This window comes from Salmo trutta, chromosome 14 (genome assembly GCF_901001165.1).
Source record: "Salmo trutta chromosome 14, fSalTru1.1, whole genome shotgun sequence".
Taxonomy (NCBI): domain Eukaryota; kingdom Metazoa; phylum Chordata; class Actinopteri; order Salmoniformes; family Salmonidae; genus Salmo; species Salmo trutta.
In genome coordinates, this window is record NC_042970.1 from 13,589,089 (window position 1) to 13,606,579 (window position 17,491).

The window sequence follows — 17,491 nt, forward strand, 5'->3', positions numbered from 1 at the left end:
CCTCTCAGTTCTTCAAAAATGAAATTTGACCATTACTGAACTATGGTCATCCATTACTGTGGTAAAAACTACACTGTGAACAAAGTGGAGATTCAGTCTATACGCACTACAACATTACATGTGTAACAGTGTAGGTTCCGTCCCTCTCTTCGCCCCAACCCGGGCTCGAACCAGGGACCCTTGCACACATCAACAACTGACACCCCACGAAGCATCGTAACCCATCGCGCCACAAGAGCCACAGCCCTTGCGACGCAAGGGGAAACCCTACTTCAAGTCTCAGAGCGAGTGACGTCACCGATTGAAACGCTATTAGCGCGCACCACCGCTAACTAACTAGCCATTTCACATCGGTTACACATGTATCACAGTAGCAACAAGGAAAATGATCTGTATCCCTTCTGAAAGTACGGGCAATGGATGCAACCGGATTTCATCTGAGATTACTTGTCTTTGTTGTTGTTGTTGATGTTGTTGTTGTTGTTGTTGTTGTTGTCGTAATTGTCCTCTTCCTCTCTGCTGTCTTGCAACTTCGACATTGTTAGGATCCATTGTTGCAAAGCACATGGACATGCCTCTAAGCCCTATTTATTGATCCTGCAATTCTGATTGGTGTGTTAACAATTTTGAGGCTTAGTGTTTGCACCTGGAGAAAGGTGTGCTCTTTTAGTTTAGGTTGTGAGGACTTGAGTTAATTATATTGAGAGCATGTGTTTGCTGAATGAATATATAGTGCAATGAATTATTTATTTGGCCACTTTTGTGTAGGGTTTTGCAGAAAGAGTTTTGAATATTGAAACATGTTTTAAACAGGTGAATAGTGTTTATGGTTATGGGAAATGTGTGTGTGTTTTTGGGAATGATGTAAGGGTATGGGGTTTTTGTGCTACAGGAACCAGTTTGTGTTTATGCAATCGAGAAAAACTGGAAACTTGATGTCAGCATTTGAATTTGTCTTTGTAGCCAGCCATTTTAATATTCCTTTATTTAACTAGGTAAGTCAGTTAAGAACAAATTCTTATTTACAATGACAGCCTACCCCGGCCTAACCCTAACGACACTGGGCCAATTTTGCACTGCCCTATGGGACTCCCAATCACGGCCGGTTATGATACAGCCTGGAATTGAACCAGGGTCTGTAGTGACGCCTCTAGCACTGAGAGAGCCTTGGACCAGTTACTTTCCCATTGATGTTGGCATAATGTAGGTGGCACAGATTCCTCAGTAAATTAAATATAACTTGCCTACATTAGCTATATAATTACTCGTGCCTACAGTATACAGACATAGGAATCATAAGAAAAAGTTTAGAAAGCAAATGCTATTGCTGAAAAGAGAAGACAAAGAAAATACTAATCTGTCTCTAGATTCTCTGCCTTAAAATTATCAACTGCCAAATTGTGTGGACAGTAGCCTATTTTATTGGCACCAGCAGAGAGCATTTTAGTCATTTAGCAGAGTGATTTACAGTCAGTGCATTCATCTTAAGATAGCTAGGTGGGACAACCACATATCACGGTCATAGTAAGTACATTTTTCCTTAATGAAGTAGCTATCAGCAAAGTCAGAGCTAGTAAGGGGGGGGCGGTATTCAGGTGCGGGTGTTAGTTCACAAAAGGCTTTTTGGGGGGGGGGATTATTTAAGATATTCTTTGAACAGGTAGGGTTTCAGGTGTTTTCGGAACATGGGCAGGGACTCCAACATTGGGGTGCCAGAACAAAGAAGTGCTTGGACTGGGTACCTCCCTTACGGGTGTGAGGGCCAAGAGACCAGAGGTGACAGCTCGGGTTGGGGTGTGGGGTTTGAGCGTAGCCTGAAGGTAGGGAGGGGCAGTTCCTCTTGCTGCTCCGTAGGTAAGCACCGTGGTCTTATAGTGGAGGCGAGCTTCAACTGGAAGCCAGTGGAGTGTGCGGAGGAGCGGGGTGACATGGGAGAACTTGGGAAGGTTGAACACTAGGCAGGCTGCAGAGTTCTGGATAAGTTGAGGGGTTTGATGGCACATGCGGGGAGCCCAGCCAACAATTAGTTGCAGTAGTCCAGACAGGAGATGACAAGTGCCTGGATCAGGACCTGCGCCGCTTCCTGTGTGAGGTACGGTGCTACCGATGTTATGACTTGGTGGATAGAGAGTGGAGAGGGCCTAGAACCAAGCCATAGGGGACACCAGTAGTGAGAGTACATGGTGCAGACACAGATCCTCTCCATGTCACCTGGTAGGAACAGCCTGCCAGGTAGGATGCAATCCAAGAGTGTCCAGTGCCTGAGACTCCCAGCCCTGAGAAGGTGGAGAGGAGGATCGGATGGTTCATGGAGTCGAAGGCAACGGATAGATCTAGGATGAGAACAGAGGAGAGAGCATCAGCTTTGGTAGTGTGGAGCACCTCCATGACACAGAAGAGCAGTGTTGGTTGAGTGACCCATCTGGAAGCCTTACTGGTTAGGCCAGGGTTTCCCCAAACATGGTCCTCGGGAGCCTAAGGGTTGCACATTTACGTTTTTGTCATAGCACTACTACACAGTTGATTCAAATAATCAACTAATCAAGCTTTATTAATTTTAATCAGCTGAGTAGTGTTAGGGCAAACACAAAATGTGCACCCCTTTGGGGCGTGAGAAAGATCGTTCTGAGAGAGATAGTGAGAGAGTTGGCTAGAGACAGCACGCTCAAGTGTTTTGGAAAGAAAAGATAGAAGGGATACTGGTCTGTCATTTTTGATGTAAGAGGAGTAGAGTATTGGTTTCTTCAGGAGGGGAGCTACTCGGGCCATTTTGAAGTCAGAGGTGACACAGCCAGTGGTCATAGATGAGTTGATAAGGGAAGTGAGGAATGGGAGAAGGTCACCAGAGATGGTCTGGAGAATGGAAAAGGGGATGGGGTCGTGTGGGCAGGATGTTGCGCGGCCAGACCTCACTAGTCGCATGATTTCATCTGGAGGGAAAGGTGAGAGGTCAAGACGTAGGGTAATACTGTGTGAGTAGGACCAGTGGACTCAATAGGCTGAGTGGATGAGGAGCGGATGTCGTTAACTTTCTTTTCAAAGTGGTTGACAAAGTTGTCTGCAGAGAGAGACGGGTGGGGGATTAAGGAGTGAGGAGAAGGTGTAAAATAGTTTCCTAGGGTTAGAGGCAGAAGCTTGACATTTAGAGTGATAGAAAGTTGCTTTAGCAGCGGAGACAGAGGAAGAGGAGGGAGTGAAAGGATTATAGGTCCTTCGGAAGTTTAGTTTTCCTCCATTTTCACTTAGCTGCCCACAGCCCAATTCCGTAAGATTGCAATGAGCCACAAAGCTGCAGCAGCAGCAAAAGAGAGAGAGAGAGAGAATTGTGACGACGCATGACCATCTGGGTAGCCAGAGGAGAGGGTGACAGAAAAGAAAGGCTGAGACCTGGAGGTGGGTTGCAGTGAGATTAGTAGACAAACAGCCTCTAGTAAAGATGTGAAGCGTATTGCCTGCCTTGTGAGTGGGAGGGGGCTGGGAAAGGGTGGAGTCAAATGAGGCAAGGAGGGGATAGAGTTGGAAAGAAAGGAATCGAAGGCAGACGTCGGGAGGTTGAAGTCGCAAGTACGAAGAGCGGTGAGCCATCGTCAGGAAATTAGTTTATCCAGGTGTTAAGCTCTGACGAACTCTAATGGCACTTGGTGGGTGATAGATGACAATGTGAAGCTTGGGTGGACAAGTGACAGTGACAGCATGGAATTCAAATGAGGAGATGGACAGGTGAGAGAGAGAGAAAAGAGTAGCCCTGTGCCACCACCGCGACGACCAGATGCTCTTGGACTATGAGAGAAAACGTAGTCCATTGAAGAGAGAGTAGCTGGAGTAGCACTGTTCCCTGAGGTGAACCATGTCTCCATCGGGGCGAAAACATCAGGGGACTGAAGGGCAGCATAAGCTGAGAAGAACTCGCCATTCTGGACCACAGAACGGCAGTTCCAAACGCTGCCAGAGACCAGGAATTCCACGTGTTGTGCACGCAGGGTACACTAAATTAGAAGGGTTGCAGCCAAAGTATAGGGAGCGTCTGTAAAGCCTACAGGGAGAGGAGCGAACAGGTATAGAAAACACACACATAGTAGCCAAAGCTACAAAAGAGCAAAATGAGATGTCTGAAAATAACTATGTAAGATACTTAAGTGAGAGAGTGGCCTCCTTCTCTTTCCTTCCTCCAATACCTCCGCAGAACAACTCAGTAGAACCATCTTTGTTTCGGCGATGGTCTTAGTTTTGCAAAGAGACTGACACGACCACCGCTGAGAAAGTTGTACTAATCCTAATTGCATTGCAAAAGTGAAGGGCACACCTTCTGGTACTAATTGCTGATTGCCTAGGAGAGGTGAAACCACTCACGCTCCAATACAGTCACTGATTACCAAAACAACAACAGTCACAAATTGCCCTGCCCCTTAATCCTAGTTGATGTGCCAACAATGAGCTGTCAGCAGTTCACACACCAAATAGGCTACTGGGAAGACAGAAGGCAGCACTTAAAGTAGATGGTCCTAGCTAGCAAAAAGACAGTAATAGACAATAATAGATTAAGACAAAAATGATACTTATCACTCCTGGAGATACCAGGAGTCCTCTAGCTATAGAATGACGCATCAGCCAAATCCCTGGTGAGAGCCTGCATATTCACTCTCCCTCATTGATCAGTACCACTGGAATGCTTTTTTGGGGTCAATCATTTCATCCTCCAGGCTAGATGGACATCATATTGTACATTAGTCTGCAGATTAGATGATAGATGCATGCAGTCCTTTATTATAAAGCTGCAATCTTGTGGTGAAAAAATAGCTTCCCCAAACTTGAAACTCAAGCGCCGCTTATGGATGTCGGTATTTGAAGTCGGTCTTACTGTGACTTAGCGTGTATTATGTATCTATTTCATGTTGCACTGTATGCGCCGTTCCACAAGTAAATGAGTGCATTTATGATGAGGTTGAGCAGTGGTTGACATTGTATACCGTAAATTCCGGACTATAAGCCGCAACTTTTTTCCCACGCTTTGAACCTCGCGGCTTAAACAATGACGCGGCTAATATATGGATTTTTCCTGCTTTCACATTTTTTTTCTCCAAAAAAACACATTCTGTGACATGCTCAGTTTTTTGGCGGCATGAAGCTTTCATTAGACCAATGAAATTGCTGAACGGGTTAAGGTCAAACAGTGACGAGAGCGACAATGAAAACGATCCAATATCGGATGAAGCAATTCTGAGGCTATTCAACTCCGACACCGAAGGAGATGACTTCAGTGGTTTCAGTGCACAGGAGGAGGATATATTTATTTTTGTTACAAGCCGTGTTTCGTTAAAGCCTATTTATTTTTGTTACAAGCCGTGTTTCGTTAAAGCCTATTTATTTTTGTTACAAGCCGTGTTTCGTTAAAGCCTGTGTAAAGGCTTCATTTGTTTCAATGTACCGGTAGGCACCTGCGGCTTATAGACATGTGCGGCTTATTTATGTTCAAAATAATATATTTTTTAAAATTCAGTGGGTGCGGCTTATATTCAGGTGCGCTCAATAGTCCGGAAATTACGGTATGTCATTGCACAGACCTCTAAACCTTATACTGCATTGGTAATTAATGTCTGGGGTCATTTTTGTTTGTTTTTGCTGCTCTCCAAATAGCATTTTAGTAAAAATGCAGTAAATGAGCTCCAACTTCCAAAGAATTCCTTGGAGGGGAATTTTACAATACCCTAGGTTTAGCTGAACTGACACCACTGGACCAAAGTTAGTCAATTGACAAGTTTAGCCTACATTTCTTTTTTTCTTTATGTATAATCCATTCCTGGTTATTCCAGAGCGACTCAGTCATTTTTATTACCGCCCAGTACCGTTTCAATGTAATGATCGGGGAGGTGTCTGTGGAGCTATAGTAATTAACTGAAATGTCTTAGTCACACGCAATATCTCAATTGGCCCAAGGGGGACGCTGCATCATTCATGGGGTACAACATGTTTTCTGTTGCCTTGGTTTTTCATACTGCACTGAGAAGTCGTATAACGATTGATGTTCATTTGAAAGGTTTTCAATAGGCCTAGCTATTTTTAAAAGCGGTCAATTTAAAACACGCAGGCCTTGTTGAGCTTCTTTGCCTTAGGAATTGAATTATGTAGCCTAAACTCAAGCGAGGGCACTGTCTGAGTCTCAGCCTGATCCTGGAAGAAAATATGACAGAGGGATTTCCAAATAATAAAAGTGTCAGAAAACAAAACAGTAATTTGCTGGTCTTAAAAGCCTACTAGCCTACTCATTTGCGAACAGACATTGTTCAACTTTAAGTTGAACAGCTAAAACAAATCCCCAACTTAAAAAAAAAAAAAAAGATTGGTCATGGTGAATGGCTAAAGGCTGTTCTGTGATTTGGAAAGGAATGTAGGCGACGTGCCAGTGCCCCTTCCTGAAGAGAGCTGTAATGGGAAGCTTGCAGAGCCGACCTGTCAGCCATCCGGCCCTGTTAGGGCTGCTTTCCCTGTTGTTGAGTAAAAGTGACATTGAGTCATGAAGTGTCTGGTCTCCGCAACACAAGCTCTGAACAAAACACCATACCTCACCATAACTTCAGCAACAGAGATATGGTATGTCTGGATGTTTTAGTTATGGTGTGTGATGCCGTCTGTAGATTATGGAGTGTGTTGCCGTTTATTTTTGACATATGTTAGCTGTCAGTCAAATGGAAACTAACCTCGATAGTTAAGTTTAAGTATTAATTCCAAATGGTTAAAGTAACAGAAACAAAAATAACAAAACAAGTGCCTATCACTGGGATTGAATCTGCGATCCTCAGTCTTAGCTTGCGATTTAACCCTAACCACAATGCCCTAGCTCGTCACAAGCCTACTAGATAGTAATTGGTGCTTGCATTGCCCATAGTGGAAGGTAGGAAATTGCCATGTAAATAAAATTACAATAACAACATTTTAAATATTCCATAATCCACTTGAGTTTAGTCTGGGTCTCCCATGATGAGATATCAGCCTTCTGCATCTCCACATGAGGAATTGCCAATGGCATACCTTTCAGGGTCACCATGTCGGACAACACACTTTTTTATCTTGTCTGTTTCACTATCCCTGAGCCTAATGCTAAACATTTTCAATGGTAAAGCAGAGTGTATGTCATCTGTTGTAGCCTACTATTTCATCAATTGGATTTCTATTTTTCTCCCCAATTTCGTGAGATCCAAATAGGTAATTACAGTCTTGTCCCATCGCTGCAACTCCTGTACGGACTCGGGAGAGGCAAGCGTCCTCAGAAACACGACCCTGCCAAGCGCCACTGCTTCTTGACACACTGGTTGCTTAATCCGGAAGTCAGCTGCACCAATGTGTAGGAGGAATCACCGTGCATCCGCCCGTCCCGCCACAAGGAGTTGCTAGAGCGCGATGGGACAAGGACATCCTGACATGCAAAACCCTCCTCTAACCCAGACGACGCTGGGCCAATTGTGCGCCGCCTCATGGGTCTCTCGATCGCGGCAGGCTGCGACACATCCTTCTGTAGTGACGCCTTAGACCATTGTGCCACTCGGGAGGCCCTATTTGGATTTCTAATGGCCACACACACCGACAAATCCATTGTTTGTTTTCTCTTTTTGAACATGGCACAGAGTGCATTCCTCTTAAAAGTATCAAATATGTCCTTCATTGCTCTAAGTACATTATAAGGACAGGAAGGTTTCTGTTCCACGTCTTTGGATTTCTAGAAGTGGATGATTGGATTCTTACATCCAAGGTTCCGGTAAGGGAAATAGGCTTATACAGTATTGAAATAGAGGAGAAAGAACATAATTTATATTGTGATATTGTGTAAGACCCATACACTGACCGAGAATGAAATGATGCAGCATTTCCAGTCCACACACAGTATTATGCTAATTTCACACACTGCCAGGATTAATCTCTGTAACCTATATAGGCCCATGGGAAGAAATACCATTTACACTGAGAAACTGTTCTATACAATGAAATAGCCTAATCTGTGGCAGCCATGGGAACTATATGCAGGCCTGGTTCCACGAGGGGCCCCCTCAGTTTTTTTATCTTCCTATATAAGCAAAAAAGTTCAAATGATTGAGTGACAGCACAATGGACAGAGCGCGCCGAGGTGTGTGTAGGGGGGCTATGGAAAGCCACTGGGGCAATTAGGTATGACTCCTTGGGGTTTTCCATAAACTGGTAGGCTAAGTGAATAGCGTTACGCCTCCGCCTGTAATATTAGATTTTTATTAGGGGCGGGGTTGAGTTTACGGTTGAAGCTGCTTCACTCAACTCTGCCTCACAATCCACCACTACAGAGTTTAGTTTGCTTGTAGGCTATCTGTAAAAAGCATTAGTGTTATCAGCCTTAGACTATTCAGCAGGCTCAAACCAGCAAATCTGCCATTGCCACGATGTATACCAGAAACGGACTTTGCCAAAGTACCCAAACAATACCAAAGGAGAAGAACCTGAATACTGTGTCAATGGTTGTTAAAAGTTGTAAGCATTGAGGCGCCTCCCAAGGGGTCTAAGGCACTGCATTGCAGTGCTAGCTGTGCCACTAGAGATTCTGGGTTCGAGTCCAGGCTCTATCGCAGACGACCGGGAGACCCATGGGGCTGCGCACAATTAGCCCAGCGTCGTCCGGGTTAGGGGAGGGTTTGGCCGGATGTCATTGTCCCATCACGCACTAGCGACTCCTGTGGCTAGCCGGGCGCAGTGCACGTTGACACGGTCGCCAGGTGTATGGTGTTTCCTCCGACACATTGGTGCAGCTGGCTTCCGGGTTAAGTGGGCATTGTGTCAAGAAGCAGTGCGGCTTGGCTTGGTTTGGTTGTGTTTCGGAGGACGCACGGCTCTCGACCTTCGCCTCTCCCGAGGCCGTACAGGAGTTGCAGCAATGAGACAAGACTGTAACTACCAATTGGATCCCATGAAATTGGGGAGAAAAAGCAGTAAAAAATAAAGTTGTGAGCATTGTGAAGTTCCTCTCTGACATGTACAACAGACGACTGGAGGCTACAGGGATGCTGACGGCGGTGAAGGACCCCAGCTTTAAGTTTACAGTCACCATGGTGCACAGAATCCTCAGTTTTCTCCATCCTCCAAACAAATTACTCCAGGCAAATGTAGTGTATCTTTACACTGGTCTGGAGTGCATCAAGAAGCTGGTGTGTGACGGCGAGTTCAAAGCCTTTTGGGCACATTTCAGTGCCAGTGGCACTGACGCACCACCAGCTCCAAGCAAACAATGATGCTATGTAAGTACAAATCTCCAGCAATACGTACAGTAGGCCAGCAGGACAGAGAGACTTAGTGTAGAAGACTGTTCTTGGATGCTGTCAATGATGAAATGTCAGAACGAGTCAGCGAACGCAACAGCCAACTGGTGGAGGCCATGTGTGCCCTTGACCCAGAGAGCCATGACTTTCTAGATGTGAAAAAGGTGAACACACCGCTGGATCTAAGCAAAACAGACTTGGTGGAAGCTGAGTTTAGTGTTACGCGGCAGTTTTTGCAGACTGAAATCGCTGGCTCCGGCTCCAATGAGGGCAAGTGGACCCCACTTGATATCCTCCAACGATTCTCTGGGTCTCTCTCCGCTATGCTTACTGCACTGACACATGGATTGACTTTTGGGGGTCTACAGCTACATGTGAGAACTCATTTTCCACTTTGACAAACGTGTTCCGTCGGTACAGAAGAAGCATGCTACTGTACACCCGAGGGAAGCTCAACTAATCCAATCTGCAGTTGAGTGGGATCTTACAAGAAAATGGAATGACCGATTACTCAGGAAGTTCCACAGAGCATAAAGGAGGCTGCGACTCTTCTGAAAAGGTAAGAAACAATCTAGCTGGTTGGTTTTTATCCAAATCTTGGTGGTATCGCCAGTGGTGTCATGATATTTTTATAGGCCTACCTGGTACCGCTGTTTTGTTCTGTTCACATTAATTCGTTCGCATTTGCATCAGTATTCTAAGCCAAACTGCTATTCAGTATTTTTGTTTGCATGCATAAATAACTAGGCTACTACTATCAGCATTTAGTTTGCATAATTCTGGTAAGACAGCTAACAGGTTGCATTCACATACGCTGTTTGTAATAGGTCAATTACCCTATCTATCTTGTAGCCTACATGTATATGTATCACCAAAACGGCCTTGATTTAGTGTGTGGGACGCTGTCCATTGTGCTGATAGGCTACAGATTTTGCGCCAACCTGTCACTTCGAAAGCACTCAATGGTCTCGGAGTCTCGGCATTTGAACTGTGTTTATTGTGGTATAGTGTGATAAAAGCAGAATTGAATATAATTCCAATGCAAGAACCCAAAAAATGTTTTGCACCTTCACTGATTTCAACTGCCCCCTTAGTCACTTTATCCTTGCGCCGGGTCTGACTGTAGGGCCAAATGTACTCTATGTCTGTTAAGGACCAAGGATCCTAGGCCCAAATCATAAGATCATTAATAAGCTTGTTGCATAGAAATGTGAAGTTACAATATGTGTTAACTGAACATGATGGGAAGCGATAAAAAAACAGAAGCCATTTTCAATTGGGCGACTATAGCATGGGTGAGGGAGCATGAGTCTCCAGTCGTGTAAAATGAAGTAGAACTGCATGAAATGCACATTTTTCCCGGACTGTAAGTGCCTCAAGTCTACTGCTCTATGCCACTACGCAAATACGATGATATGCATGCAATTATAATTTTTTTCTCATGAGTTCCGGTACCTCAGAGCTCCCCAGGTCACCCCCCTCTTGCGCTCACTTTTTGTTTCGCCACCTCCCGATTTACAAATTAAGCACTGGTTATAAACCTGCGAAAGTGCCTTGTTTTGTACCTCAGTGTCTTTCTGGTTTTGAGAAAGTGTAACTGAGAATAGTAAACAGCTCACAGGCTGACTACACCGCTCACGTCGCTTGCGCGAGCGTTGCAAAATAATTGTAGAAATCTATATTATTCAATTATTGCACCCACACTGCTCGCGAGCATCAACGAGCGTCTGCGTTGCCAAGGGCTAAAACATAAGTCAGTTCTATTTGTGACGCATATCGCGCTGCAAGTCCTGCCTCTCCCATCTCCTCATTGGTTTATAGAAGCAGGTACCCACGTGCCATCTCCTCATTGGTCATACCCACGTGGGTGACTGAAAGACAAACGAGGTCAGTGGCGGTAATACACTTAATTTATGAAAGTTGCCAATCGCAATATAAAGTCAAGAGAAGAAAAAGCCTGGAATGAGGAGAAATCACTAGAAACGATTCGGTTGACCGTTTTATGTGTGGATTAATTGTCGAAGTAGAGGATCTTGTGCATTTCAGGTAAAATAACAACTCAATGTTTATATCCCAGGACAAATTAGCTAGCAACAGCAAGCTAGCTAAATAGGACAAATTAGCTAGCAAGTGCAATCTAGCTAGCTAAATTGCCATAAATGTTTAATGCCTTTCGACCTGTCCCCAAATTAATATAATTGGTTCAGAGTTTGTTTTGAGATTTTAACCTGCGTGTCGTGATCGCGTTTGCTGTGGGGGGACAAAATACATTTATGCACGCGCGCAGCCGGTTTGGGTTCCGTGTCAGAGTGTTATGCCTTCTCCACAGTCAACACAGATACACTACAAAAGTATGTGGACACCCCTTAAAATTAGTGGATTTGGCTATTTTAGCCACACCCGTTACTGACAGGTGTATAAAAACGAACAGCCATGCAATCTCCATAGAGGGAACAGCCATGCAATCTCTGACATTGGCAGAAGAATGGCCCTTACTAAAGAGCGCAGTGACTTTCAATGTGGCACCGTCATAGGATGCCACCTTTCCAACAAGTCAGTTCATCAAATGTCTGCCCTGCTGGAGCTGACCTGGTCAACTGTAAGTGCTGTTATTGTGAAGTTGAAACGTCTAGGAGCAACAATGGCTCAGACGTGAAGTGGTAGATCACACAGGCTCACAGAACAGGACGGCCGAGTGGTTGCAACACTCACTACCGAGTTCCAAACTGCCTTTGGAAGCACTGTTCGTCAGGAGAACTGTTCGTCAGGAGCTTCTTGAAATGGGTTTCTATGGCCGAGCAGCTGCACACAGGCCTAAGATCCCCATGCGCAATGCCAAGCATCTGCTGGACTGATGTAAAGCTCTCCGCCATTGGATTCTGAAGCAGTGGAAATGCGTTTTCTGGAGTGATGAATCACGCTTCACCATCTGGCAGTCTAACGGACGAATCTGGGTTTGGCGGATGCCAGGAGAACGCTACCTGCCCGTATGCATAGTGCCAACTGTGAAGTTTGGTGGAGGAGGAATAATGGTCTGGGGCTGTTTTTCATGGTTCAAGCTTGGCCCCTTAGTTCCAGTAAAGGGAAATCTTAATTCTACAGCATACAATGAAATTCTAGACAATTCTGTGCTTCCAACTTTGTGGCAAAAGTTTGGAGAAGGCCCTTTCGTGTTTTAGCATGACAATGCACCCGTGCACAAAGCGGGTCCATACATAAATGGTTTGTTGAGATCGGTGTGGAAGAGCTTAACTGGCCTGCACAGAGACCTGAACTTAACCCCATCGAACACCTTTGGGATGAATTGGATCAATTCTTATTAGATTGCTATATAAGGCTGTTAATCAAATGTCAGTCTCTTCATCAATGTAGTGGATACTGGCTAGTGATGTGTATTTAACCAACTGATGGCTCCAGAGGATAATGTTTTGAGAGGGAAGTTGAAGCATGGGTGTAGGCATCCCTGTGTAGCATGAGTGTAGCTTCCCTGTGGCTCAGTTGGTAGAGCATGGTGTTTGGAACACCAGCATAGTATGTGCAACGCCAGGGTTGTGGGTTCGAAAAGTCTATATACAGTGTGTGCAAATGTAGTAAGATTAGGGAGGTAAGGCAATAAATAGGCCGTAGTGGCGAAGTAATTACAATTTAGCATTAACACTGGAGTGACAGATGTGCAGATGATGATGTGCAAGTAGAGATACTGGGGTGCAAAAGAGCAAAAACAAATAACAATATAGGGATGAGATAGTGGGTGGGCTATTTACAGATGGGCTGTGTGCAGTGATTATTTAGTTTTGATACTTAAGTATAAATAACTCTCTCTCCTCTGCTCTCATCCTTCTAGACCTATCTGCTGCCTTTGATACTGTAAACCATCAGATCCTCCTCTCCACCCTCTCCGAGTTGGGCATCTCCGGCGCGGCTCACTCTTGGATTGCGTCCTACCTGACAGGTCGCTCCTACTAGGTGGCGTGGCGAGAATCCATCTCCGCACCACGTGCTCTCACCACTGGTGTCCCCCAGGGCTCAGTTCTAGGCCCTCTCCTATTCTCGCTATACACCAAGTCACTTGGCTCTGTCATATCCTCACATGGTCTCTCCTATCATTGCTACGCAGACGACACACAATTAATCTTCTCCTTTCCCCCTTCTGATAATCAGGTGGCGAATCGCATCTCTGCATGTCTGGCAGACATATCAGTGTGGATGACGGATCACCACCTCAAGCTGAACCTCGGCAAGACGGAGCTGCTCTTCCTCCCGGGGAAGGACTGCCCGTTCCATGATCTCGCCATCACGGTTGACAACTCCATTGTGTCCTCCTCCCAGAGTGCTAAGAGCCTTGGCGTGACCCTGGACAACACCCTGTCGTTCTCCGCTAACATCAAGGCGGTGACCCGATCCTGTAGGTTCATGCTCTACAACATTCGTAGAGTACGAACCTGCCTCACACAGGAAGCAGCGCAGGTCCTAATCCAGGCACTTGTCATCTCCCGTCTGGATAACTGCAACTCGCTGTTGGCAGGGCTCCCTGCCTGTGCCATTAAACCCCTACAACTCATCCAGAACGCCGCAGCCCGTCTGGTGTTCAACCTTCCCAAGTTCTCTCACATCACCCGCTCCTCCGCACACTCCAGTTGAAGCTCGCATCTGCTACAAGACCATGGTGCTTGCCTACGGAGCTGTGAGGGGAACGGCACCTCCGTACCTTCAGGCTCTGATCAGTCCCTACACCCAAAGAAGGGCACTGCATTCATCTACCTCTGGCCTGCTCGCCTCCCTACCTCTGCGGAAGCACAGTTCCCGCTCAGCCCAGTCAAAACTGTTCGCTGCTCTGGCACCCCAATGGTGGAACAAGCTCCCTCACGACGCCAGGACAGCGGAGTCAATCACCACCTTCAGGAGACACCTGAAACCCCACCTCTTTAAGGAATACCTGGGATAGGATTAAGTAATCCTTCTAACCCTCCCCCCCTACCCTCCCCCCCAAAAAGATATAGATGTACTATTGTAAAGTGGTTGTTCCACTGGATATCATAAGGTGAATGCACCAATTTGTAAGTCGCTCTGGATAAGAGCGTCTGCTAAATGACGTAAATGTAAATGTAAATAAACAGCTGGTCCTTACAGTCATTCTGAACCCCTGCAGAGAGAAGCTTGACAGGCTTTTTAAAGAATAGCCCCACAAACCGAAGCCGACTTGACTGTACAGTACAGACTAACCCTGATTCAGATGACCATCATTTACAGATCGGCAGGTAAGGGTGCTCTCGAGCAGCTAGATGTTCTTTACCATTCGGCCATCAGATTTGCCACCAATGCTCCTTATAGGACATATCACTGCACTTTATACTCCTCTGTAAACTGGTCATTTCTGTATACCCGTCACAAGACCCACTGGTTGATGCTTATTTATAAAACCCTCTTAGGCCTCACTCCCCTATCTGAGATATCTACTGCAGCCCTCATCCTCCACATACAACACCCGTTCTGCCAGTCACCTTCTGTTAAAGGTCCTGAAAGCACACACATCCCTGGGTCACTCCTCTTTTCAGTTCGCTACAGCTAGCGACTGGCACGAGCTGCAACAAACACTCAAACTGGACAGTTTTATCTCAATCTCTTCATTCAAAGTCTCAATCATGGACACTCTTACTGACAGTTGTGGCTGCTTTGTGTGATGTATTGTTGTCTCTACCTTCTTGCCCTTTGTGCTGTTGTCTGTGCCCAATAATGTTTGTATCGTGTTTTATGCTGCTACCATGTTGTATTGCTACCATGCTATGTTGTCATGTGTTGTTGCCTTGCTGTTGTTGTCTTATGTTCCTCTTTATGTTGTGTTGTCTGTTTTGTCCTATATGTATTTATTTATATATATATTTTTTTTTAATCCCAGTCCCCGTCCCCGCATGAGGCCTTTTTCCTTTTGGTAGGCCGTCATTGTAAATAAGAATTTGATCTTATCTGACTTGCCTAGTTAAATAAAGGTTAAATAAACAATAAAATGAAATTAACGGACCCACCACACAGGGGGACAAGTTGAAACAGGTGTCGCATGAATAGAGGAACATAGCTACAGTATAGATTTGTATGAGTTGATGCCATCCTCTTTTTAGAATGAAAATGAAAATGTATTATCACAAGGCTGGGGTATGTGGGACATGGTATTGGGGACTGACTGGTGGATCCCGTCTGAAGTGACCCTGTCAGGTTTGACTGGCCTGTGGATTTCCAGTCTGACTGCATTCTAAAGCAGCATTCTAAGTGAAGAGCCACATGAGTGTTTTTCAGTGCCTTCTCTTTCCTAGCAACCTGTATGCCTTTGGCTTTCCCCTCCCCGAGAGCAGAGCAGAGAAGTATATTGTATTTCAATCAAGGAAGTGTGTCTTTGCATGATTTTCAGGAACTGGTTTATAAATTCTGTTTGTTCTGTCACTGTTCTGTCTGAATAGAAATTGGTAGCCTAAATATATATATTTTTTGAAGATGTGAGACATTTGTCGGCTACCAAGAAATTCTCCCACAGAATTCAGTCAAAATGACGTGCTCTGCACCTTGTTGTGTTAACTGTAACGTGTGTATGGGAGTTGGAAATGTTGTGACATTCAGACACGATTGCTTGTCTTCCATCATTTTATATTTCACTGCTGAGAACAATAACATACATCGGGGGGTGTTGAGGTCACTGATCAAGCTGGGCTGTGGTTTTTGGAAGTGTTTGTCATTTGACTTGATTTACATAATGTAACATCACTGGAACTTTAACATGCCAGAGACATTCTGGGGCTGGAATATACTGTATCCTTGTGTGTTAGTCTTTAGCTCATAAACCACCTCTTTCTATGAAACCTTTTACTTGTGTCCTCCCTGGCTACAACATAACACAACAACTCCAATGTGCATGGTCTGTGTTTTCTGTACTGCTTGGACTGGATTAGACGTTTCACTTGCATGGACATGACCTTTGAAGTTGACTCTTTTGTATCTTATGATGTTGACACTTCGTCTAACAGTAGCCCGATAAGCTTTCCTCTGTACTGATTCTTCACAGGATCCCTATTTCTCCTGACGTGCGTCTGTCTGTCGTTCAACCTGTCCGTCACGGTCAGTCCAACTTTCCAAATGTCTCATGTCAGAAATGTCACGTGACGTGTTTTAAGTGTTGCGTGCGACCTGTTGTGTGATGCTTGTGATAACCGGTATTCCACAATGCCAACGGAAGCATATCGGATGGTTTGATTGGCATTTTGAGTCATTTTGATCTAACTGGCTATCGTGTAGCAGGGCTGGACCGAGCCCTCTGCTGGCCACGCATCCATGTTAACAGAAATTCTACTGTGGTAGGAAAATTACTTCATGTTCAAGCAGACAGAATCCGGGCTGTGTTACTAGCGCTCTCCCAGTATTGCCCAGTACCGTGAAGCTCAGAGGAATATGAGTTTGCTCCTTCAGGAGTATGTTTGTCTACACAACATAGAACATATTAATAAAATGTGTGATTTTAATGACCTTTTTGTATGGGTGTATGTGTAAACAGTGTTGCCACGCCATGATAAGGACACCAAGGATAGAAACGTTTAAGATGTCAGACCTTTACGCTAACCTAAATGCCAAGGAATTCTGGGACATCTATCTCAGTGCTTCCCAACTCCAGTCCTCCAGTACCCCCAACAGAACAAATGTTTTGTTGTAGTCCCAGACAAACTCACATGATTCAACTCATTGAGGGCTTGATGATTTGTTGAATCAGGTGTGCATGTCCGGGGTTACAGCAACAAATGTATGCTGTTGGGGGTACTGGAGGACTGGAGTTGGGAAACACTGAGCTAGATGAAGGCATTTGTGAGGCTGTAGAAGTCCAGCATAATACTAACAGCACCTCAAAATGTTATAACCAACCCGCACCCACAAAGCAGAAGGCAAACCACATATCACCAAGAGAAGCATGTATACTGCTGTTTTGTGTAAGCTAAAGATCACACTGCTACTAAACTAAGAATGGCTTTATCATGTCAGTATTTCCATGGTCTACAGGACACTATGGCTCGTCTATGGGAACAGCTTCTATCTGCTCAGTGTCTGTAACTCTCCTCTTTCTGGAAGTGTTTCAATTGATAATCCAGGTTTATATGAAAGAACATTGTAATAATGCTTTGTAAAAGGAAAGTGTTGTAGTGAATGTTTGATTTAAAGTGAACACAAAACAATGTTAATAAATT